We start from the raw sequence: 25,887 nt of genomic DNA, 5'->3' as shown, positions 1-25,887 counted from the left end.
TTTGTTGATTTATTATTGGTTACCCAATTTTCCAAACTGGTATTTTAGCTGTTGCTTTGTGTGAGATTTTATTCTTTTGACAAACAGCTAGTGTTGCCCGAAACACGTCAAGAAAACTCAGTCTTTTTAATTGCATGTGTACTCTTCAATAAAGTCTACAGTTCGGAGAAAGGCAGTGCTGCATACTTGTTTTCCATTTTTGGGAGTCTTCACTCACCGTGACATGCCGCATCCACTGACATATTATTTAATCCTAGTTTGGAGCTGGTAAGGGGATTTTTCTTCCGTATATCTATTTATTTATTTAAAGTAAAATTTGTATTTCATTTGTAAATCAAGGTTCCAGACTCTGGAGGAAGAGTGAAGAGACACACAATCCAAGTTGCCTGAGGTCCTGTCATCACCAGATCTTTGAGAAGTTCTGATAGACGTTCTTCAGTACCTCCTGCATGATCTTCTTTTGTTTTGCTTTTGTTTTGACATCTCTCCTCTCTCTCCCAGCTGTCATCTATTAGCAGTGATTGCCTCCCTATATCTTCTCCCCATACTGCCTCACCTTGCGGTTTATATTACATCCTGGATTGTGTTCTCTGCTAGAGGTTGCTACAGCTGGGTTTTCAGATAAGTCTATTTCTGTATTTGTTGTTTTCCTGTTGGCTTGGTTCTAGGTGACCCTGAATCCCTCCGTATTAAGTGCAGGGAGCTGGTGGTCGTGTCCCCTCACTATTATGGGGTTTGCAGGTGTCATTCAGTCTAGGTTCGTGGACATGCAACCTTCTATCACTGAGATCTTTGCATGGGCTGAGAAGACAGGGAAAGCTTCAGGGCTTTAATAGGGGTCACCCTTTTGTTCCTTAGTTTTGGATCAAGCCAGTCGGATCCTTATTTGTAACTTCTTGTTTTCTGTTACACCATCCGTGACATTATAAACCGCCAAAACCGTCTTAAGCATGAATCCGGTTTCAGCCTTGATTGACCGCATGCAGGGTCTTTCACTGGAGGTAGCAGATCTCCGGAAAACTGTCTCTCAGTTTGAGCTGACCGTTTCTGCTTGCGTTCATGGAATTTGTTCTGAGCCTAAAATCTTATTCCGGATACGTTCTTCGGGGGTAGTGAGAATTTAGTTTGTTTTAGAGAGGCTTGCAAACTACAAATTTTCGCCTACTTCCCCATTCCTCTAGTGATGAGGAGCGGAGGGTGGGGATCATCATCTCGCTGCTCAGGGATAATGCTCAGTCCTGGGCCTCTTCGCTGCCGGTGGGGGCACGGCCCCTCCGTTCAGTGGATGAATTTCTTGTAGCCCTGGGTCAGATATATGATGATCCGGATCGTATTGCTCTGGCTGAATCTAGACTGCGTCTTTTATGCCAGGGTAAACAGTCCGCAGAGATATACTGTTCAGAATTTCGGAGATGGGCAGCTGATACTGGTTGGAATGATGTTGCACTCCGAAGTAAATTTTGCCATGGTCTTTCAGAGGGATTGAAAGATGCATTTGCCTTTCATGAGAGACCTACCTCCTTGGAGTCTGCCATGTCTCGGGCTGTTCGTATTGACAGGCGTCTTAGAGAGAGAGGAGAGATCACTCCTTCCTGTCATACTCAGTCCAAGGACAGTGGGGTGGTCTCATTCAGTGCGCAGGAGCCTCAGTCTCTCTCAATCCTCTCTGAGCAGGAGCCCATGCAGCTGGGTTTGCTTGCCTCTGACAACAGAGGATTCAGCTCTCAGAGGAGGGTTTGTTTTTGTTGTGGAGGTATAAATCATTTGGCAAATGTTTGTCCCTCTAGGAGATTCAGGGAGTTTTTTGAGGGTAATAAAGAAGCAAAAAGAAAAAAGTCCTCTAAAAATGTTCCATCCGTTACTATTGGCAAGGTTGATGCGGAAATTGAAGGTTTTCCGTTTGCTTGTAGTTCCCGTTTTGTCCTACCTGCTAGAGGGCAAGAACATTTTTTGTGAGATTTTTGTAGATAGTGGAGCAGCTGTCAATCTCATTGATAATCAATTTGCTATAACACATGGTTTCCAGGTATGCACTTTGGGAAAGGATATACCTGTTTTTGCTATTGATTCCGCTCCACTTTCTCAGAAATCGTTAAAGGGCATAGTTCACAATATCCGTTTGATTGTGAGTGATACTCATGTTGAGGATGTGTCATGTTTCGTCCTAAGCGGGTTGCCTACTCCTCTAATGTTGGGGCTACCCTGGCTCACTAAACATAACCCCATCATTGATTGGCAAGCGAGGCAAATAAATGGTTAAAGTGACTTTTGCAGAGAGAATTGCCTCACGTCATCTGTTTCAGAGGTTTCTACTAAGACTGTACCATCTTTTCTCTCTGAATTTTCGGATGTGTTTTCTGAGAGTGGTGTTCAGGAGCTGCCCCCTCACAGGGAGTACGATTGCCCTATTAATCTCATCCCAGGCGCCAAGCTGCCTAAATCTCGTTTATACAATCTCTTCCAACCTGAAAGGGTCGCTATGCATGCTTATATCTCTGAGAGCCTGAGAAAGGAACACATACGACCCTCGAAGTCACCTGTTGCCACTGTTTTTTTCTTTGTTAAGAAAAAAGATGGTTCTTTAAGACCATGTCTGGATTTCAGGGAGCTGAACAGTATCACAATTCGTGACCCTTATCCGCTTCCTCTGATACCGGACCTGTTTAACCAGATTGTTGGGGCTAAAGTTTTTTCCAAGTTGGATTTAAGAGGGGCATACAACCTGGTCAGGGTCAGAGAAGGCGACGAATGGAAGACAGCCTTCAATACCCCTGAGGGCCATTTTGAGAATTTGGTTATGCCTTTTGGTTTGATGAATGCTCCAGCCGTCTTTCAGCATTTTGTGAACATCATTTAATGGGGAAATTTGTACTAGTGTATCTAGATGACATTTAGATTTTTTTCTCCTGATTTCAAAACTCATAAGGACCACCTACGTCAGGTCTTGCTCATTCTGCGGGAGAATAAATTGTACGCTAAACTGGAAAAATGTGTGTTTGCGGTTCCAGAAATTCAATTTCTGGGGTTTCTTCTCTCCGCTTCTGGTTTTCGCATGGACCCCGAGAAGGTCCGTGCTGTGCTGAGTGCTGTGCTGAGTGGGAGCTTCCTGAGAATCAGAAGGCGCTGATGCGTTTTTTGGGTTTTGCCAATTATTACAGGAAGTTTATTTTGAATTATTCCTCTGTTAAACCACTCACTGATATGACTAGAAAGGGGGTAGATTTTTCCTCCTGGTCGGTAGAGGCGCGTAAGGCCTTTTCTAGTATCAAGGAGAGTTTTGCTTCCGCTCCCATCTTGGTACAACCTGATGTCTCTCTACCTTTTATTGTTGAGGTGGACGCTTCTGAGGTGGGTGTGGGTGCGGTCTTGTCTCAGGGTCCCTCTCCTGCCAAATGGCAAATGTGCCTTTTTCTCGAAGAAACTCTCCTCCGCAAAGAGAAATTACGATGTGGGAGATAGGGAGTTGTTGGCCATCAAGTTAGCTTTTGAGGAATGGCGCCATTGGCTAGAGAAAGCCAGACACCCTATTACCGTGTTTACCGACCATAAGAATCTGGCCTACTTGGAGTCAGCCAAGCGTCTGAACCCGAGACAGGCCAGATGGTCTTTGTTCTTTTCAAGGTTTAATTTTGTTGTCACGTTCCGCCCTGGGGTTAAGAATGTAAAGGCGGATGCCCTGTCACATTGTTTTCCGGGAGGGGGGAACTTTGAAGACCCGGGTCCCATTTTGGCTGACGGGGTGGTTGTGTCTGCTCTTTATCCTGAATTGGGGGCAGAGGTTCAGGCAGCCCAGGCAGAGGCTCCTGATCTTTGTCCTCCTGGGAGGTTGTTTGTGCCTCTCGGTTTACGACATAAGGTTTTTAAGGAGCACCACGATACTGTCCTTGCTGGGCACCCGGGGGGTAGAGCCACAGTGGATCTCATTGCTCGGAGATTCTGGTGGCCGGCTCTTCGTAAGTCGGTTGAGGGTTTTGTGGCAGCCTGCGAGACCTGCGCTTGTGCCAAAGTCCCTCATTCACAGCCATCGGGTCCTCTCCTTCCGTTACCCATTCCTTCCCATCCTTAGACACATCTGTCCATGGATTTCATTACGGACCTGCCTCGTTCCTCGGGGAAGACTGTGATTCTGGTGGTGGTGGACCGTTTTAGCAAAATGGCGCATTTTGTTCCTTTTCCTGGCTTGCCTAATGCTAAAACGCTGGCGCAGGCATTTATTGATCACATTGTCAAACTGCATGGTATCCCTTCAGACATAGTCTCTGATAGGGGCACGCAGTTTGTTTCCAGATTCTGGAAGGCGTTCTGTTCTCGCTTGGGGGTTCGGTTGTCATTCTCTTCTGCTTTCCACCCGCAGTTGAATGGCCAGACAGAGCGCGTCAATCAGAATCTGGAGGCATATCTGGGTTGTTTTTTTGACGGAGAATCAGGAGGATTGGTGTTCTTTTCTCTCCCTTGCTGAGTTTGCTTTAAATAACCGTCGTCAGGAGTCCTCTGATAAGTCACAATTTTTTGGTGCATATGGATTGCATCCGCAGTTTGGGACATTCTCTGGAGAGGGGGCTTCTGGTTTACCTGATGAGGAGAGATTCTCCTCTACGGCATACATATTAGGACATCGTCAGACATCATCCACAACTCCATCCTCCGTCAGGCAAAACTCCATCAGCCCTCAGACATCAGACAAAACTCCGTCCTCCGTAAGGCAAAACTCCATCAGACATCAGACAAAACTCCGTCCTCTGTCAGACAAAACTCCATCAGACCTCAGACATCAGACAAAACTCCGTCCTCCGTCAGGTAAAACTCCATCAGACCTCAGACATCAGACAAAACTCCGTCCTCCGTCAGGCAAAACTCCATCAGACCTCAGACATCAGACAAAACTCCGTCCTCCGTCACCCAAAACTCCATCAGACCTCAGACATCAGACAAAACTCCGTCCTCCGTCACCCAAAACTCCATCAGACCTCAGACATCAGACAAAACTCCGTCCTCCGTCACCCAAAACTCCATCAGACCTCAGACATCAGACAAAACTCCGTCCTCCGTCAGACAAAACTCCATCAGACCTCAGACATCAGACAAAACTCCGTCCTCCGTCAGGCAAAACTCCATCAGACCTCAGACATCAGACAAAACTTCGTCCTCCGTCAGGCAAAACTCCATCAGACCTCAGACATCAGCTAAAACTCTGTCCTCCCTCAGACATCAGCCAAAACTCCGTCCTCCCTAACTCAAAATACGCCCTACTACACACACTCTTCACCTGACGGAGCTGCTAGCTGCTGGAGAGGCAAAGGACCTGTGATGACGTCATGACCATGTGACGAGTCACGTGTGTGGGAGGGGTCAGATGTGCACAGCAGCTGGTAGAGTGTACAGAACAGTAGCCATCAAATAGAGCTCTGCACTAGAGATGTGTGTGTAACCTGCATGTAGCAGAGCTGTGTACTGTGTTACAGGGATGTATGTGCAACCTGCAGGTAGCAGAGCTGTGTACTGTGTTACAGAGATGTGTGTGTAACCTGGGAACTATAAAAAAGTGTAAAAAAAAAAACATAAATATTCAGATCACCCCCCTTTTCCCAAAATTAAAATAAAAGACACATCATGGGTTTCGCAATGTGTAAAAACGCCCATTGTATAAAAATATATTCCCCATACGGCAAACAGCAAAACAGAAAAAAAAAAAGAGTCCAAATGTCCGATTCGCCGTTTTTGGTCACTTCATTTGCTACAAAAATGTAAATAAAAAGTGATAAAAAAGTCTTAAACACCCCAGAATGGTATCAGTAAAAAGTTTAGATTGCCCCGCAAAAAATGAGCCCCGACCCAGCTCCGTACACATAATTACAAAAAAGTTATGGGGCTCAAAATATGGCGACAAAAAAAATCGGATATTTTAAATTTTTTATCACTATTAAAACGCAAGAAAAACTATACATATAAGGTATTGCCGGATTCGATCTGACCTGTAGAATAAAAGTAACCAGTCAGTTTTATCGCACATCGAATGTCGTAAATAAAAATCACGTAAAACTGTGGTGGAATTGCTTTTTTTTTTTCAACAGGAAGAATGGGCAGTTTTACCATCTGAGAAAATAAAGAGCCTCATCCACAACTACCACAAAAGACTTCAAGCTGTCATTGATGTTAAAGGGGGCAATACATGGTATTAATAACTGGGGTGTGTAAACTTCTGACCAGGGTCATTTGGGGAGTTTGTGTTGTGATTATGATTTATAAAGAGTAAACACCATAAATGGCTTCAGCCGACCACTAACCACGAGCGAGAGAAAAGTGTCTGTGTTATCATTCATATTCTCTGAACAATGGTTAAAGGGGTATTCTCATCTTAATGATCACTGTTACATCTGTTAATGATTTGACAGTGATAATTTTTCTAAATACATTTTATTACCCAATTCCCATCCTTTTTTAGAAAATAAGTCCCCTCTTACCTGATGTTGTCTTTGGTCTCCCCTGGTCACGGCCACCTCTCCTGTCGAATCCAGCCAGGCCACGCTTGCGCAGAAGACGGAAAATTCTCTCCCGGCTGGGCCGCGCAATGTCCTGAACGCGCATGCCGCTGCGCATGCGCCATGATGACTTCTTCCTGGCCAGTATAGTACAGAGCCGCGAATGCGCACGCCGACTCTGTACTATACAGGCCAGGAATAAGTCACCAAGGCACATGCGCGGCGCTGTGCGCGTTCAGGACATTGCGCGGCCCGGCCGGGAGAGAATCTTCAGTCTTCTGCGCAAGCGCGGCCCGGCCGGGAGAAGAATACAGGAAGTGAACGTCACGCTCAAGGAAGGCAAGTATGAAAAAGGGAAGATGAAAATACCCCTTTAAGAAATCATAAATTCTGCAAGGGTATGTAAACTTATCAGCACAACTGTAAGTAGCTCTGTGATATAAATCTGTGGAATATGGGAAGCACAAGAGGATGTGCACCTTAAATCCCATCTTTGTAAGGCCTCTTGCACATGGCCGCTGTGTGACTGTGGTCGTATTGTGGACCACATACTGCGGTTCCGCAATACACAGGGCACCAGCCGTGTGCATCCCGCATCCGTGATGTCGACCCATTCACTTGAACGGAACAGAAACACGGATCGGATCCCCACAGAAGCACTACAGAGTGCTTCCGTGGTGTTTCTGGCCATCCCTCCGCACAGCAAAAAAGTAGAACATATTCACGGACCCATTCAAGTTGAATGGGTCTGGATCTGTCCCGGCCGCTGCACGCACGTTGCCCGTGCATTGGGGACTGCAAATTGCTGTCCCCAATGCACGGAATGGACCAACAACGTTCATGTGCAAGAGGCCTAACACTTGTGATCTGTGTGAAGCGGCATATATGCATTCATGTTGCATGTATTTATTAATTAGGGCTACCAATTCTGAGTAACTCGGAGTGACAGGAGATTTACAGAATCAGATTTTTTTTTTTTTGTCGTCATATTTTGAGCTCTATAACTTTTTGGGAATTATGTGTACAGAGCTGGATGGGGGCTCATTTTTTGCAGGGCAATCTAAACTTTTTACTGATACCATTCTGGGGTGTTTAAGACTTTTTGATCACTTTTTATTTACATTTTTGTAGCAAATGAAGCGACCAAAAACGGCGAATCGGACATTTTCTTCTGTTTTGCCGTTTGCCGTATGGGGAATATATTTTTATACAATGGGTGTTTTTACACATTGCGACACCCATGATGTGTATTTTTTTAGTTCTTTTATTTTCATTTTGGGAAAAGGGGGGTGATCTGAATTTTTATGTTTTATTTTACACTTTTTTATAGTTCCCAGGTTACACACACATCTCTGTTACACAGTAAAAAGCTCTGCTACATGCGGTTACACACACATCTCTGTAACACAGTACACAGCACTGCTACATGCAGGTTGCACATACATCCCTGTAACACAGTACACAGCCTGCTACATGCAGGTTACACATACAGCTCCGCTACACAGCACACAGCTCTGATACATGCATATTACACATACAGCTCTGCTACACAGTACACAGCTCTGCTACATTCAGGTTACAAATACAGCTCTGCTACACAGTACACAGCACTGCTACATGCAGGTTACACATACAGCTCTGCTACACAGTACACAGCTCTGCTACATGCAGGTTACACATACAGCTCTGCTACACAGTACACAGCTCTGCTACATGCAGGTTACACATACAGCACTGCTACACAGTACACAGCTCTGCTACATGCAGGTTACACATACAGCTCTGCTACACAGTACACAGCTCTGCTACATGCAGGTTACACATACAGATCTGCTACACAGTACACAGCTATGCTACCTGCAGGTTACACATACATCTCTGTAACACAGTACACAGCTCTGCTACATGCAGGTTACACATACAGCTCTGCTACACAGTACACAGCACTAGTACATGCAGGTTACACATACAGCACTGCTACACAGTACACAGCTCTGCTACATGCAGGTTACTCATATAGCTCTGCGACACAGTACACAGCTCTGCTACATGCAGGTTACACATACAGATCTGCTACACAGTACACAGCTCTGCTACATGCAGGTTACACATACAGCTCTGCTACACAGTACACAGCTCTGCTACATGCAGGTTACACATACAGCTCTGCTACACAGTACACAGCTCTGCTACATGCAGGTTACACATACAGCACTGCTACACAGTACACAGCTCTGCTACATACAGGTTACACATACAGCTCTGCTACACAGTACACAGCTCTGCTACATGCAGGTTACACATACAGCTCTGCTACACAGTACACGGCACTGCTACATGCAGGTTACACATACAGCACTGCTACACAGTACACAGCTCTGCTACATGCAGGTTATACATACAGCTCTGCTACACAGTACACAGCTCTGCTACCTGCAGGTTACACATACAGATCTGCTACACAGTACACAGCTCTACTACCTGCAGGTTACACATACAGATCTGCTACCTGCAGGTTACACATACATCTCTGTAACACAGTACACAGCTCTGCTACATGCAGGTTACACATACAGATCTGCAACACAGTACACAGCTCTGCTACCTGCAGGTTACACATACAGATCTGCTACACAGTACACAGCTCTGCTACCTGCAGGTTACACATACAGATCTGCTACCTGCAGGTTACACATACATCTCTGTAACACAGTACACAGCTCTGCTACATGCAGGTTACACACACATCTCTAGTGCAGAGCTCTATTTGATGGCTACTGTTCTGTACACTCTACCAGCTGCTGTGCACATCTGACCCCTCCCACATACGTGACTCGTCACATGGTCATGATGTCATCACAGGTCCTTTGCCTCTCCAGCAGCTAGCAGCTTCGTCAGGTGAAGAGTGTGTGTAGTAGGGCGTATTTTGAGTTAGGGAGGACGGAGTTTTGGCTGATGTCTGAGGGAGGACAGAGTTTTGTCTGATGTCTGAGGTCTGATGGAGTTTTGCCTGACGGAGCACGGAGTTTTGTCTGATGTCTGAGGTCTGATGGAGTTTTGGGTGACGGAGGACGGAGTTTTGTCTGATGTCTGAGGTCTGATGGAGTTCTGCCTGACGGAGGACGGAGTTTTGTCTGATGTCTGAGGTCTGATGGAGTTTTGGGTGACGGAGGACGGAGTTTTGGCTGATGTCTGAGGTCTGATGGAGTTTTGGGTGACGGAGGACGGAGTTTTGGCTGATGTCTGAGGTCTGATGGAGTTTTGCCTGACGGAGCACGGAGTTTTGTCTGATGTCTGAGGTCTGATGGAGTTTTGGGTGACGGAGGACGGAGTTTTGTCTGATGTCTGAGGTCTGATGGAGTTCTGCCTGACGGAGGACGGAGTTTTGTCTGATGTCTGAGGTCTGATGGAGTTTTGGGTGACGGAGGACGGAGTTTTGTCTGATGTCTGAGGTCTGATGGAGTTTTGGGTGACGGAGGACGGAGTTTTGGCTGATGTCTGAGGTCTGATGGAGTTTTGCCTGATGGAGGATGGAGTTTTGTCTGATGTCTGAGGTCTGATGGAGTTTTGCCTGATGGAGGACGGAGTTTTGTCTGATGTCTGAGGTCTGATGGAGTTTTGCCTGATGGAGGACGGAGTTTTGTCTGATGTCTGATGGAGTTTTGCCTGACGGAGGACGGAGTTTTGTGTGATGTCTGAGGTCTGATGGAGTTTTGGGTGACGGAGGACGGAGTTTTGTCTGATGTCTGAGGTCTGATGGAGTTTTGCCTGATGGTGGACGGAGTTTTGTGTGATGTCTGAGGTCTGATGGAGTTTTGGGTGACGGAGGACGGAGTTTTGTCTGATGTCTGAGGTCTGATGGAGTTTTGGGGGACGGAGGACGGAGTTTTGTCTGATGTCTGATGGAGTTTTGCCTGACGGAGGACGGAGTTTTGTCTGATGTCTGAGGGCTGATTGAGTTTTGCCTGACGGAGGATGGAGTTGTGGATGATGTCTGACGATGTCCTAATATGTATGCCGTACTCCTCGTCTTTGTCATCTATTTGGCAAAAGATTCAGGATAATCTAAAGAGCATGAGTGAGAGATATAAGCGTGTGGCGGATAAGAGACGTGTGCCTGGTCCGGACCTGAATGTTGGTGATTTGGTATGGTTGTCTACTAAGAATATCAAATTGAAGGTTCCCTCCTGGAAGTTGGGTCCTAAGTTTATTGGGCCTTACAAAATCTTGTCCGTCATCAATCCTGTTGCCTACCGTCTTGATCTTCCTCAGACTTGGAAGATCCATAATGTTTTTCACAAGTCCCTATTAAAACCTTATGTCCAACCCACTGTACCCTCCTCTTTGCCTCCTCCTTCGATTGTGGTTGATGGTAATCTTGAATTTCAGGTCTCTAGGATTGTGGACTCTCGTATTGTCTGCGGTTCTCTTCAGTACCTCGTTCATTGGGAGGGTTATGATCCTGAGGAGAGGATGTGGGTTCCAGTGGCGGACATTAAGGCCACTCGTCTTCTCAGGGCATTCCATAGGTCCCATCCTGAGAAGGTGGGCTCTGAGTGTCCGGAGTCCACTCGTAGAGGGAGAGGTACTGTCATCACCAGATCTTTGAGAAGTTCTGATAGACGTTCTTCAGTACCTCCTGCATGATCTTCTTTTGTTTTGCTTTCGTTTTGACATCTCTCCTCCCTCTCCCAGCTGTCATCTATTAGCAGTGATTGCCTCCCTATATATCTCCTCCCCATACTGCCTCACCTTGCGGTTTATATTACATCCTGGATTGTGTTCTCTGCTAGAGGTTGCTACAGCTGGGTTTTCAGATAAGTCTATTTCTGTATTTGTTGTTTTCCTCTTGGCTTGGTTCTAGGTGACCCTGACTCTCTCCGTATTAAGTGCAGGGAGCTGGTGGTCGTGTCCCCTCACTATTATAGGGTTTGCAGGTGTCATTTAGTCTAGGTACGTGGACATGCAACCTTCTATCACTGAGATCTTTGTATGGGCTGAGAAGACAGGGAGAGCTTCAGGGCTTTAATAGGGGTCACCCTTTTGTTCCTTAGTTTTGGATCAAGCCAGTCGGATCCTTATTTGTAACTTCTTGTTTTCTGTTACACCATCCGTGACAGGTCCAGTGTGAAGTTTCCACAGTCAGTGATGGTTTGAGGAGCCATGTCATCTGCTGGTGTTGGTCCACTGTGTTATATCAAGTCCAAAGGTAGCGCAGCCATTCTGTCTGCTGACACTCTTTAGGAAGATGCTGATTTCATTTTGCAGCAGGACTTGCCCACGCTGCCAAAATTACCAATACTTGGTTTAATAACCACAGTATCACTGTGCTTGATTTTCCAGCAAACTCACTTGACCTAAACCCCATAGAGAATCTATGGGGTATTGTCAAGAGAAAAATGAGTCACCAGACCCAACAATGCAGACTAGCTAAAGGCCTCTACCAAAGCAACCTGGGCTTCCATAACACCTCAGCAGAGCCATAGGCTGATCGCCTCCATGCCATACCGCATTGACACAGTAATCCACGCTAAAGGAGCGCCGACCAAGTATTGAGTGCGCATACTCTTCAATAGGCCAACATTTTTGTATTAAAATTTTTTTTTTCCTAAAATGGTGGCTGGAAAAAAAAAAAAATACTCACCTCATCCACTTGCTCACAGAGAGGCTGTCCATTCCTGTCTTGATTGAAGAAAACCTGCCAAAAGACCTGCGGCGTTATAACGTCACCACATGATCATGCTGGGAGAGTGCGGTGACGCCATCTGTGATGACTGAAAGGCGGAGGGGTTAAATGACGGGGGCGGTGCGATTGCAGTTCACTATCATTGTGCCCGCTCCATACAATGGAAAGCGATTCATAAGGAATCAAATTTCTTGTCGAAGTTCGACGAAGCAGCCGAATCAAATTTTTTAAAACTTTGCTCATCTCTACTTACAATTTCAAATCAGAGGACAAAGGGAGCCCCTCCCTCTGTTTAACAGCTCTGAGGCTGTGGTTGTTAGGCCTCATGCACACGACCGTTGTGTGCATCCGTGGCCGTTGTGCCGTTTTCAGTTTTTTTTCGCGGACCCATTGACTTTCAATGGGTCCGTGGAAAAATCTGAAAATGTACCGTTTTGCAGCCGCATCCGTTATCCGTGTATCCTGTCCGTCAAAAAAATATGACCTGTCCTATTTTTTTGACGGACAACGGTTCACGGACCCGTTCAAGTCAATGGGTGCGTGAAAAAACACGTGATCTGTGGCCGTAGGTTACTTTCATACAGACGGATCTGAAGATCCGTCTGCATAAAAGCTTTTTCAGAGCTGAGTTTTCACTTTGTGAAAACTCAGATCCGACAGTATATTCTAACACAGAGGCGTTCCCATAGTGATGGGGACGCTTCTAGTTAGAATATACTACGAACTGTGTATATGACTGCCCCCTGCTGCCTGGTAGCACCCGATCTCTTACAGGGGGCTGTGATCCGTACAATTAACCCCTCAGGTGCCGCACCTGAAGGGGTTAATTGTGCAAATCATAGCCCCCTGTAAGAGATCCGGGGCTGCCAGGCAGCAGGGGGCAGACCCCCCTCCCTCCCCAGTTTCAACTTCATTGGTGGCCAGTGCGGCCCCCCCTCCCTCCCTCTATTGTATTTATATCACTGGTGGCCAGTGTGGCCCTACCCGGCCACCCCTCCCTCCCTCTACTGTATTTAACTCATTGGTGGCACAGTGTGCGGCCCCCCCGGACCCCCCCTCCCTCCCTCTACTGTATTTAACTCATTGGTGGCACCAGTAATTCAGGATGGATCCGTTTGGCTCCGCACGGCCAGGCGGACACCAAAAAAACTTTTTTTTATGTCCGTGGATCCTCCAAAAGTCAAGGAAGACCCACGGACGAAAAAACGGTCACGGATCACGGACCAACGGAACCCCGTTTTGCGAACCGTGAAAAAATACTGTCGTGTGCATGAGACCTTATTGAGATTACTGTAAGCCAAAGTCATCAACATTAAAAGAAATGATGCTTGAAATAGATGACTCTGTCTGTAATGAATCTATATTTTATGAGTTTCACTTATTGAATTACTGTAATAAAGTAACTTTTTGATGATATTCTAATTTATTGAGATGCACCTGTATAGTTCCACATGTGTTGTGCCCTCTGTGTATAGTGCCAGGTTCTGTGTGCCCATATATAGTGCCAGGATCTGTTCCACTTGTAAAGTATATAACATCAGGATCTGTGACCCCTTTAAATATCACCTCTTGCTCTGTATCCCCTTAATATGGGGCCAGATTTAGGGTCCCCTTTATATAATGCCAAGATCTGTGACCCCTTTATATAGTGCCTGATCTTCTTTGCCCCTCTAGTGCTTTATGCTACACTTATGCTTATGCTACACTCTCATACAGTGTGCCTCATGCTATAACCACTTCTAGACAGGGGCGCATCACCTGCATCACAAAAAGCTCTGCCTTGCCCTACTGCACTTTTCTTGTTATGTAAGTGGTGCAATGACATCATTGCGCCACCTGCAAAGTTCTACAGATGCAGGTCTGGCCAGACCAGCATGTGCAGGATATTACAGCTGCGGTGTGCGCCTGCATCACAAAATAATTGTTGAATGGCGGGGTAGAGAACCATTGATTCCCTTATCCCTCCAGCACTGACTGTCCCCCCCCCCCCCCACAGTAATTATCCACATATAGTAGTTATGTCACTTTAGTGTCCCTAAATATTAAAATGCCTCCTTAGTGACCCTACATAGAAAATGCCCCTTTTTGCCCTAATCCAGTAGTGCTGCCTACCTAGTGTCCCCATCCAGTAACGCTAACAATATGGTGTTAAGAAAATAAATAACGTAATGCTCACCTAGCAGCCTCTTTTCCCCTATGAATGAAGAAAATCCTATCCAGCAGCAGGCACGATGTGGTGCCGATTCCCGGCCTGTGCGCTTTTTCTACACAGCCCAACAGGCATGATGTGTCACTGCATCATGCCTGCTGTTGTGGAACACAGGCCTGTGGACATAGAAAGAATTAAGTGCAGGGGCACACGGAGAAAGGTTCAGTCTCCCATTGTCCCCCTCCCGCCCTGTCAATTTTACTGCCAAAATACCTTTTTAAGTGCTGGCAACTTGTAAAATATTATGGTGTGTCTTACCTGTCGAAGGGATCAGTCTGATCCTGAAATGCCTTGATTTTAACCAAAAAAGTAATCTTTTAATTCTCCATTGGATCATTCTTCCTGCTAACGCCACCAGCAGTCCTGTTTTTCTTCAATACATCTTTCTTCTGTGTGTTCAGGGTTAGGGAACTTGTCTTTTTCGAGTTCAGTGTTTGGGTGTTATTACAATTCCGTGATGGATTCCGTTATCACAGGCCATCACGGAATACTATGACGGAATGCATAACAGAATGCCTTTAAAGAGGACCTTTCACTCGTATACAAACTAAAAACTAACTCTATCTGTGGGCAGAGCGGCGCCCAGGGGTCCCCCTGCACTTACTAGTATGCCTGGGCGCCGCTCCGTTCGCCCGGTATAGGCTCCGGTGTCTCAGCTCCGTCTGTTGTACTGGACTGATTTTTTGTAGGAGGCGTGTCCCTTGCTGCAGCACTGGCCAATCGCAGCACACAGGTCATAGCCAGTCTATGAGCTGTGTGCTGCGATTGGCCAGCACTGCAGCAAGGGACACGCCTCCTACAAAAAATCATGTCCATTTTTAAGCAACGCAATGATAGCTGCACTCGTTTCTTTGCAGGTCCCCATGGTTAACAATGGAAGAACAATGATTTCAAGCATCACCCTCCTTTTAACAGGTCAAGTCTGCCATTTTAACCCAATCAGCCTGACATAATGATCTCCAGCCTTGTGCTCGTCAACATTCTCACCTGAGTTAACAAGACAATTACTGAAATGATCTCAGCAGGTCCTTTAATGACAGTAATTAAATGCAGTGGAAAGTTTTTGGGGGGATTAAGTTAATTTTCATGGCAAAGAAGGACTATGCAATTCATCTGATCACTCTTCATAACATTCTGGAGTATATGCAAATTGCTATTATAAAAACTTAAAGGAAACCTGTCACCATGATTTTGCGCATAGAGCTGGGGACATGGGCTGCTAGATGGCCACTAGCACATCTGCAGTACCCAGGTCCCATAGCTCTCTGCGCTTTTATTGTGTTAAAAAACCATTTTGAGTGATATGCAAATTACCTGATATGAGTCCTGTAGCCGGAGATGAGTCAAGCGGAAAGGAGCCCAGCACCGCCCCGCGTCCTCCGAATCTCCTCCTTGCTGGCTGATGTCACAGAGCTGGAGCGCCGAAATCTCGCGATGCGCAAGCTAGCGCATGCATAGTTCGTTCCCTGTGCTGATGCCAGCACAGGGAATGAACATGATGCCGACACTGCGCATGCGCTAGCTCGCGCATCGCGAGATTTCGGCGCTCCAGCTCTGTGACATCAGCCAGCAAAGAGGAGATTCGAAGGACGCGGGGCGGTGCTGGGCTCCTTTCCGCTTGACTCATCTCCGGCTACAGGACTCATATCAGGTAATTTGCATATCACTCAAAACGTTTTTTTAACACAATAAAAGCGCAGAGAGCTATGGGACCTGGGTACTGCAGATGTGCTAGTGGCCATCTAGCAGCCCATGTCCCCAGCTCTATGCGCAAAATCATGGTGACAGGTTTCCTTTAAGCAGCAACTTTTCCAATTTCCAATATTTATGTAATGCTCAAAACTATTGGCCACGACTGTATACTGATAAAAAAAAAAAAATCTAATAAAGAAAAAGAGAATTTTTTTAAAAAAAATTTAATTTACGAATATATATATAACTATATTCAAAATATTCGCGAATTTTCGAAGTACCTATATTCGCGATAAAAAATCGAAATTCGAATATTTGTGATCAACACTACTGACCAATCCTAGCCCTCCTGCACATATATAAGTGGCTCAGCCCCCTTTACAGTGGAAGCCCCCATAAAGTGACCACATTTTGTTGATACGAAAGAGCAACCCCTTGCACTTGTAATGGCATTCTGAAGCTAAAGATTCAGGAAAACAAATCACTGCAATTATTAATAGATATTCACAATCGCGTCACTGATAGATCTAATTTACAGTTATTGTAGGGACGCTAAAATGAAAATAACAAACTTTATTCTCTGTCTTTACTTAAAATCAAGGAGACCGCACTTCTAATCATCTATAACCAAAACAATACCATACTTAGGAGCAGTTATGGTACTCTTTGCTGATCTTGCTGGGTACATGTATGAATGTAGTCACACTATTGCTCTTATGTGCGTTTAGTACTAGGAGCAGCCTATGATGCACTCTGCTGATCTCACTGGGTACCTATAACAATGTATCAACACTGTCGCTCCTATATGAGTTAGGTATCCTAAGTGAGGGAGCGGGGTTGGGATATATGCTGTTAATAGAAACTGCTCTCACCCTCAGTGTAGATCACTAGCAGCCTACTATCCCACTATCCTAGTATCATAATCAACGTCCCTCACCACTGACTGACTTAAAATCTATGTGTCGCTTCCTAATACATATTCCTGTTGTCTGTTAATACTGCTGCAGTTAAACGCTGGCTCAACGTGTTTCTGGTTAGAACACCTCATCAGGAGCCTTAACACTGTTACTGCCAATGTCACATAAATTCCTACGGACAGAGAAACATAAAATGAGCACGCCACCTCTCACACGTGACAAAGCACCCGGCACTTGTGCCCTCCAACTGAGACACTCCCTGTCACGCCTTGCACTGTGAATGTGCGGAGGTCTGTCAGACTGGCTGCACATGTCTGACTTCTTGGTTTGTTTTGATTTGGGTTTGAGCTGGATCAACCTTCCCTCAGGTGTACTGGGTTTCATTGTTAGTGAGGCTATTTATCCCTCCCCCCAGTGTCCGGTGCGGGTTATAGTTCTTTCCTGGGAGCTCTTTATGTGTGGTGGATTGTCTGCTACAGTTCTGCTTAAGATAAGTCCTCTCAGTTATTTCCCTTTGTGTGTTTTATCTAGGCCTCTAGGGAGACGCTTGCTTCCTCCTGGTTTGAAGAAGCAGGTTGCCTCTTCCCATTTCCCTGATGCTTAGGGTCTGCCTAGGGTTTTTAGGTTTAGACACGAGGGCATGTGCATATCCACCATAAGGGTGTGCACATGGGCACAGCAGTTTAGGGAAAGATTTAGGGATAGCTAGGAGGTGAGCCTTTTCTCCCTAGTTTTTGGGCCTAGTCGTTTGTTCTGTTTGTTTTACTGTGTTTGGTTATTTCCAGCTTACCTACCTATCGTGACACTCCCCTGAGCTGACGACAGTCATTATTGTAGTAACATCCAGGTCATGAATTGATATGGATGATGGTAGTCGAGTAACTACTGGCACTTAAGTAAAACGGAGTATCCGTCTGTTGGCTTATGGTTGTTGTAATTTATGCCACTTCACACCATCCCCATCTCCATCTCCCTGGATGTACACGTTGGAGGAGTACATTCACCCACCATGGTGTTGATATACATATTTACTGTTAGCTGCAGTCACGGTGGTGAAGTGACAGGCAGAATTGTACGATTACAAGCTAATGTTTTCAGTTAGTTTTCATAATAAGGAGTCTGTCATTTGAATTATTTCCTGCTGTTTGATCATCTGACAGTAAATATATCCGCCGAATATGATCCCTGTAATAGGAAGGTTTGTTTACCTGTCACGGACGGTGTTCTGCCAGATTCCTATACCTTAGCAGAATGCTATACCCGGAAGTGACGCTGCCGCACTGGAATCAGCTGGAAGAGGGTGTGTGTGGATCTGAGCAAGTGCAGATCCACTGGATTCATAAAAATAATTGCACCACCGCGGGAGAAGCACCTACTTTTGCATGCGTGAAACATTTGCGTGCGTGAAACCGTGCGCCGCGCATGCGCACTCAGTGACCGCACGTGCAATATCCTGCAATCACCTCCGCTATGTGGTGTTCCCAATATCCTGTACTCAGCTCTGCTATGTGGTGAGGCTGAACTGCTTCAGATGACGTGTCCCCGCGTGCGCACTCAGGGGTAGGGAGATCTGATGGAACATTTTGCACTAAAAAATCTACCTACCCCTGAGTGCGGTGTAGGGTTTCGCGCATGCAAATGAAGCAGGTGCTTCTTCCGCGGTGCTGCAATCATTTTTATGAATCCAGTGGATCTGCGCTTGCGCAGATCCACACACACCCTCCTCCAGCTGATTCCGGTGCATCTGCGTCACTTCCAGATATAGCATTCTGCAAGGTATAGGAATCTGACAGAACACCGGTCTTCATGTATTGCAGCTGACGTCAGCCCGGGGGAGTGTCTCAGTTGGAGGGCTCCTACCTCCCGAGTTGGGTCAGCTGATTGGCCAAGTCAAGTGCTATGGGCGGAGCCACATGGTTAAATCATCGTGGTTTCAGTGGCCTCTTCACGGCCGCACAAGTGTCGGGAGCTCTGCCACATGTGAGAGGTGGCGTGCTCATTTTTGGTTTCTCTGTCCATAGGAATATATGTGACACTGGCAGTAACAGTGTTAAGGCTCCTGATGAGGTGTTGAGCCAACATTTAACTGCAGCTAGTATTAACAGACGACAGGAATATGTATTAGGCAGCGACACATAGATTTTATTCAGTCAGTGGTGAGGGACGTTGATTATGATACTAGGGTTTTTGTAGGATAGTAGGCTTCTAGTGATTTACACTGAAGGTGAGAGCAGTTTCTATCAACAGGAATCCATACAGCATATATCCCAACCCCGCTCCCTCACTTAGGATACCTAACTCATATAGGAGCGACAGTGTTGATACATTGTTATAGGTACCCAGTGAGATCAGCAGAGTGCATCATAGGCTGCTCCTAGTACTAAACGCACATAAGAGCCTACATTCATACATGTACCCAGCAAGATCAGCAAAGAGTACCATAACTGCTCCTAAGTATGGTATTGTTTTGGTTATAGATGATTATAAGTGTGGTCTCCTTGATTTTAAGTAAAGAAAGAGAATAAAGTTTGTTATTTTCTTTTTAGCCTCCCTACTACTGTTGATCAAGCATGCTTGGCCGAACACCAGTTCAGCTTGAGCATCGCTATGCTTGGCCGAGCACGATACACTTAACATGTAGCTGTATAGTGTAGTGGTTAATGTCCTTGCCTCTAATGTACAAGGTTGGGAGTTCGAATCCCGGCAGAAACATGTACAGTGGATATAAAGTCTTAAAATGTCAGGTTTCTGTGATGTAAAAAAATGAGACAAAGATAAATAATTTCAGAACCTTTTCCCACCTTTAATGTGACCCATAAACTGTACAACTCAATTGAAAAACAAACTGAAATCTTTTAGGTAGAGGGAAGAAAAAATATAAAAATAAAATAATATGATTACATAAGTGTGCACACCCTTAAACTAATACTTTGTTGAAGCACCTTTTGATTTTATTACAGCACTCAGTCTTTTTGGGTATGAGTCTATCAGCATGGCACATTTTGACTTGGCAAGATTTGCCCACTCTTCTTTGCAAAAACACTCCAAATTTGTCAGATTGCGAGGGCATCTCTTGTGAACAGCCCTCTTCAGATCACCCCACAGATTTTCAATCACATACAGGTCTGGGCTCTGGCTGAGCCATTACAAAACTTTAATCTTCTGGTGAAGCCATTCCTTTGTTGATTTGGATGTATGCTTTGGGTCATTGTCCAGCTTTCTAGCAGAAGCCTGAGGGTTTTGTGCCAATATTGACTGGTATTTGGAACTGTTCAAAATTCCCTCTAGCTTAACTAAGGCCCCAGTAACAGCTGAAGAAAAGCACCCCCAAAGCATGATGCTGCCACCACCATGCTTCACTGTGGGTATGGTGATCTTTTGGTGATTTGCAGTGTTGTTTTTGCGCCAAACATATCTTTTGAAATTATGGTCAAAAAGTTCCACCTTGGTTTCATCAGACCATAACACCTTTTACCACATGCTTTTGGGAGACTGCAGATGTGTTTTTGCAAAATGTAGCCTGGCTTTGATGTTTTTCTTCGTAAGAAAAGGCTTTCGTCTTACCACTCTACCCCATAGCCCAGACATATGAAGAATACGGGAGATTGTTGTCACATGTACCACACAGCCAGTACTTGCCAGATATTCCTACAGCTTCTTTAATGTTGCTGTAGGCCTCTTTGTAGCCTCCCAGACCAGTTTTCTTCTCGTCTTTTCATCAATTTTGGAGGGACATCCAGTTCTTGGTAATGTCACTATTGTGCCATATTTTCTCCACTTGATGATGACTGTCTTCACTGTGTTCCATAGTATATCTAATGCCTTGGAAATTCTTTTGTACCCTTCTCCTGACTGATTCCTTATAACAATGAGATCCCTCAGGTGCCTTGGAAGCTCTCTGTGGACCATGGCTTTTGATGTGGGATGCGACTAAGAAAATTTCAGGAAAGACCAACTAGAGCAGCTGAACTTTATTTGGGGTTAATCAGAGGCACTTTAAATGATGGCAGATGTATGCTGACTCCTATTTAACATGATTTTGAATGTGATTGCTTAATTCTGAACACTTATGCAACCAAATAATTTTTTTTTAATTTTTTTTCTTCCCTCCACCTAAAAGATTTCAGTTTGTTTTTCAATTGAGTGGTACAGTTTATAGGTCACATTAAAGGTGGAAAAAGTTCTGAAATGATTTATCTTTGTCTCTTTTTTTTACAGCACAGAAACCTGACATTTTAACAGGGGTGTGTAGACTTTTTATATCCACTGTATATATATATAGATTTAAATACACTGAGTTGTCCCCAAGCACTGACTCCATATATGGATATAGCTATATATGGAGTCAGAGCAGGGACTCCTAAGTCAAACTAGAGTCCTGACACCCTCCCCTCTTCAGAGCAGGTGGTGCTCTGAACACCCGATCATCGCAAAGTGTTCTACTAGAGCACACAAGCACTTTGGTGCTCAATCAACACTAGTCCCTACAATAAAGATTCAGGAACTCTAGGAAGAATTACACAAACCCTGGACAGATTGTCTGACAATAGCCTTGTCAAACTAGCTTTTAGTCCAAAGATGGGGCTCTATTCACCTCAGCAGTTACAAGCCCCTCATGGAGACCTCACCTCCTATGTATTTAAGTTGCAAAAAGAAACTAAATTGCACTCATAAGCATGTTTTCTCTTCCATTCCAGACTCTAGTAGTAGATTGCAAGCACATAATCTGTGTAACAATGGCTGCTGTCCTTCCATGTTCCACGTGGTCTTTGACTCTGTGTTCAGGGGTGATCTACTGCCGGTTTTTCCATTCACCGCTACAGTCCTGGGCTCTGTCTTTGCTGGCATTGTTTGTTCTGGAATCCGTTCCACAGTTTACTTCCAGCCCTGGCCACAGCATGCTTGCTGCTTGTTCTCTGTAGCCCTTCCTTAGGACTAGCGCACATCACTTCCTGTGCTTTATGGGTTAATTCATGTGACCTTGCTGACCAATCCTAGCCCTCCTGCACATATATAAGTGGCTCAGCCCCCTTCCCAGGTGCCTGAGTGTCAAGGTCCTTGTGTCCAGCAAAGCTTGCTGATTGTTACGGATGAGGTTTAGGAGGAAACACCAAACTGACAACCAGACAGGAAAAGGAAAGCCACTCGGCCTCAACGCTAGGGACAGGAAAAGGTCACCTTCATTAACCCTACTCCTGGCCCTGACTCCTAACCGTATAGGCACCCCTTGAAAGTAGAAATTCCCATACCCTGGAGACCCTAGAGAGCCCTAAGAATATTGTCAGGGCTGAGGCCACCCGTTCCTTCCCAGATGAAGGAACAGGCATCTCCCTGAGGCCTAGTAACAACAAGCAAGGAAGGGAAAACAAAACTCAAACAAAGACGACACTTAACGTCTGTAGTGATGTAAGGACGAGCAGAAACGCCAGAGACTACCTTACACCAGCTCAGCCAAACCCAAATGAATATATCTATCGCACAGTTGGAAGGGTGAGGCAATACTAAATAGGGTAGAGTAATGAGTACTAAGCTACACCTGAAACAGGGGATGAGGTCACAAACACTGAATAAAGAGTAATTAAAGAGGCTGTTAGATTCCTCCACACTCTGCCAGTCTCCTTGATCTCCTGACATTTGTCACAGAAGGGACCGTGACAGTACCCCCCTTCTATGGGTGATCTCTGGGCACCCAGGACCCACCTTATCAGGATGAGCTGTGTGAAAGGCCTTCATAATCATTAGCATTAACATCGTCCACTGGAACACACATCCTCTCCTGTGGTCTGTACCCTTTCAGTGGATGAGATAAGGGAGGGATTTACGGAGAACTCGGGAGTCCACAATCCTGTTGATCTGAAATTCTAAATTACTGTCCACCATGACAGGAGTGTGAGGGAAGGAGGACGGCTCAACAGGTTCAACACATTTTTTCAACAACTTATGAAATACGTTATAAATTTTCAAAGCCTGAGGAAGTTCAAGGGTTTACAATGGCAATGATCTTATATGGACCAATAAATCAGTCCATTCGACTGAGGATGAAAAGCAGACAAGGACAGTTGTACCCCCAGTAGAGTACAGAACACCTTGGCAATGATCTTATATGGACCAATAACTCCTTGGCAATGATCTTACAGAACGCCTTGGCAATGATCTTACAGTTGCAAGAAAAAGTATGTGAACCCTTTGGAATGATATAGATTTCTGCACAAATTGGTCATAAAATGTGATCTGATCTTTATCTAAGTCACAACAATAGACAATCACAGTCTGCATAAACTAATAACACACAAAGAATTAAATGTTACCATGTTTTGATTGAACACACCATGTAAACATTTAAAGACAGTTGTCTATGCAAAGTTCACTCCAATCGAGAATCTGTCTCGCTTGCCAGTCGATGGTCGGGTTATGTTTTCTTAACCATGGTAAGCCCAAAACCAACGGAGCAGGCACACCCTCCAGCACAAAACATGAAATGGCTTTCTGATGAAAATCACCCACTCTTAAATGGATGTCATTCACCACCTGCAACAGGCATTTTTAGGTAAGAGGTTCTGAATCAATGGCAAAGACAGAAATACTTCTCTCTAATGCACTAGTAGTCAACCCATGAATATGAACAAACTGTCCATCAATCAGGTTAACCCCTGCCCCACTGTTGATAAATTCCTTGATTGCCACAGTTTTGGACTCTAGCACCACCTCGGCAGACAGAAGAAATTGGGTACTACCAGTAAATGACAAAACTACGTTTTCTTGCTCCCCATCCACACCACCAATAGTAATCAGTGTAAGCGTTTTTTTTTGTTTACACCTTGACGCTGAATGTACAGGCAAATATTCAAGAAATGTTCCTTTTTACCACAACAAAAACAGACTCCCTTCATATGACCAGAGCTCTTACCAGCAGTCGCAGGAGTAGCTCCCCCCCAACTTCATAGGCTTATCACAAGGCGTAATCACAGGTGTCTCTTTACCATAAGTGTCAAAGGAAGCCGCCGCCTTATTTGACAGTACGTCCTGAGGGTGAGGACCCTTAGATCCCCCCCTCCGGTGTCTATCCATACATACAGCAAGGGACATAGCTGCTTCCAATGACTCAGGCTTCTCATGAAAAACCTCTTAGATAGACCCGGACAGAACTGGCTACGGAGAGCAGGATCATTCCATTCCGTATCCGTAGCCCATCTCCTAAATTCAGAGCAATAAATTTCCGCGGAGCACTCTCCCTGCTGTAAACCACGTAACTTGGTCTCAGCCTGAGAAATCCGATCCGGGTCATCATAAAAAATTCATCTACCGACTGTAGGGACGGTGATCCGGTAAGACTGTCGCGTGGAGGTCAGCTACCTCCAATGACAGTTCCTGCAGCTGTACGACCAGTGCTGACCTGAACAAAATGGCGTTTTTTTAGGCGGTAGATAATGTCACGGATGAGGTATAGGAGGAAACACCAAACTGACATCCAGTAGGGAAAGGGACCAGCTCAGCCAAACCAAATGAAGCTATCTACCGCACAGACAGAAGGGTGGGGCAACACTAAATAGGGTAGAGTAATAAGTACTAAGCTGCACCTGAAACAGGGTATGAGGTCGCAAACACTGAATAAAGAGTAATCATCCACCAGTCTTCTTGATCTCCTGACATCTGTCACAGAAGGGACCGTGACACTGATATCTCTGCTTGTGTTCCTGTGTACCTGACTGGTGCTTGTGTTTCTAGACTCTGTTACCTGTTTGAACCCAGCCTGCTTGCCTTGACACTCCTGTTGCCAACCCAGATTGTCTGACCTGTACCTGTGCTGCCTGCCCTGACCTGTTGCTTGTTTGACTTTGTCTCTGCCTCATCCTTCGGTCCTGCACTGTTGCTCCAGGTTACCACTCGGCCTGCTGACTACATCTGTACAACTGGTACCTTGCTCAGGTACCTACTGGTCCGCCTGGACCAGCTGCCTTGTGTGCCAATCCTCCTCAAGAGGTAGCGACCTGGTCTTCCTCTCGGGAAAGTCTATCCCCACCATCAGGGGTACTGTGAAGAATGAGACGCTCACTTAGACAACGCCCGCTGGTCCATGACAATCTGGAGCCAGGTGATTGGGTAGTCCTCAAAAGGAAAGTGAGAAAAACATTGTAGACCAGATTTGACTGTCCAGATCAAGTGCAGCTGACGACATCCACTTCAGTCAAGTTGGAAGGAAGACCAACATGGGTCCACGCCAGCCATTACAAGAGAGTGCAGGAGCCATTTAACTGATCATTACCATTATTATAGGTGCATTCCACGTGGACTCTCTGAGTGAGACTTTAAATGAGGACTAGTACAATGTATTTGTCAAATATCATGAAGTTTTACCTAAGGAGATGAGTAACTCCACACACAGTTGTTACATACAGTGAGGAACGGAAGTATTTGAACACCCTGCGATTTTGCAAGTTCTACCACTTAGAAATCATGGAGGGGTCTGAAATTCACATTGTAGGTGCATTCCCACTCTGAGATACAGAACAAAAAATAAAAAAAAGGAAATCACATTGTATAATTTTTAAAGAATGTATTTGTCTTGCACTGTTGAACATAAGTATTTGAACACCTGGGAAAATCAGTGTTAATATTTGGTACAGAAGCCTTTGTTTGCAAAACAGAGGTCAAAACGTTTCCTGTAGTTCTTGACCAGGTTTGCACAAACTGCAACAGGGATTTTGGCCCACTCCTCCACACAGATTTCCTCTAGGTTTTGGGGCTGTCGCTGAGCAACACGGAGTTTCAGCTCCCTCCAAAGATGTTCTATTGGATTTTGGTCTGGAGACTGGCTAGACCACTCCAAAACCTTGATATGCTTCTTACGGAGCCACTCCTTGGTTATCCTGGTGTGTGCTTCGGGTCATTGTCATGTTGGAAGAC

At 45.4% G+C, this 25,887-nt stretch overlaps 1 protein-coding gene across 1 annotated transcript in view; it reads right to left on the bottom strand.

Moving 5' to 3' along the window:
* LOC122923573 (multidrug and toxin extrusion protein 2-like) overlaps positions 1 to 25,887 on the bottom strand; it is a 198,032-nt gene that overhangs the window by 7,636 nt on the left and 164,509 nt on the right. The gene's annotated exons all lie outside the window — the stretch shown is intronic.

Source organism: Bufo gargarizans, unplaced genomic scaffold (genome assembly GCF_014858855.1).
Source record: "Bufo gargarizans isolate SCDJY-AF-19 unplaced genomic scaffold, ASM1485885v1 original_scaffold_1746_pilon, whole genome shotgun sequence".
NCBI classification, from domain to species: domain Eukaryota; kingdom Metazoa; phylum Chordata; class Amphibia; order Anura; family Bufonidae; genus Bufo; species Bufo gargarizans.
The sequence above is the reverse complement of the archived record's forward strand: the minus strand, read 5'-3'. Positions and strand labels throughout refer to the sequence as shown.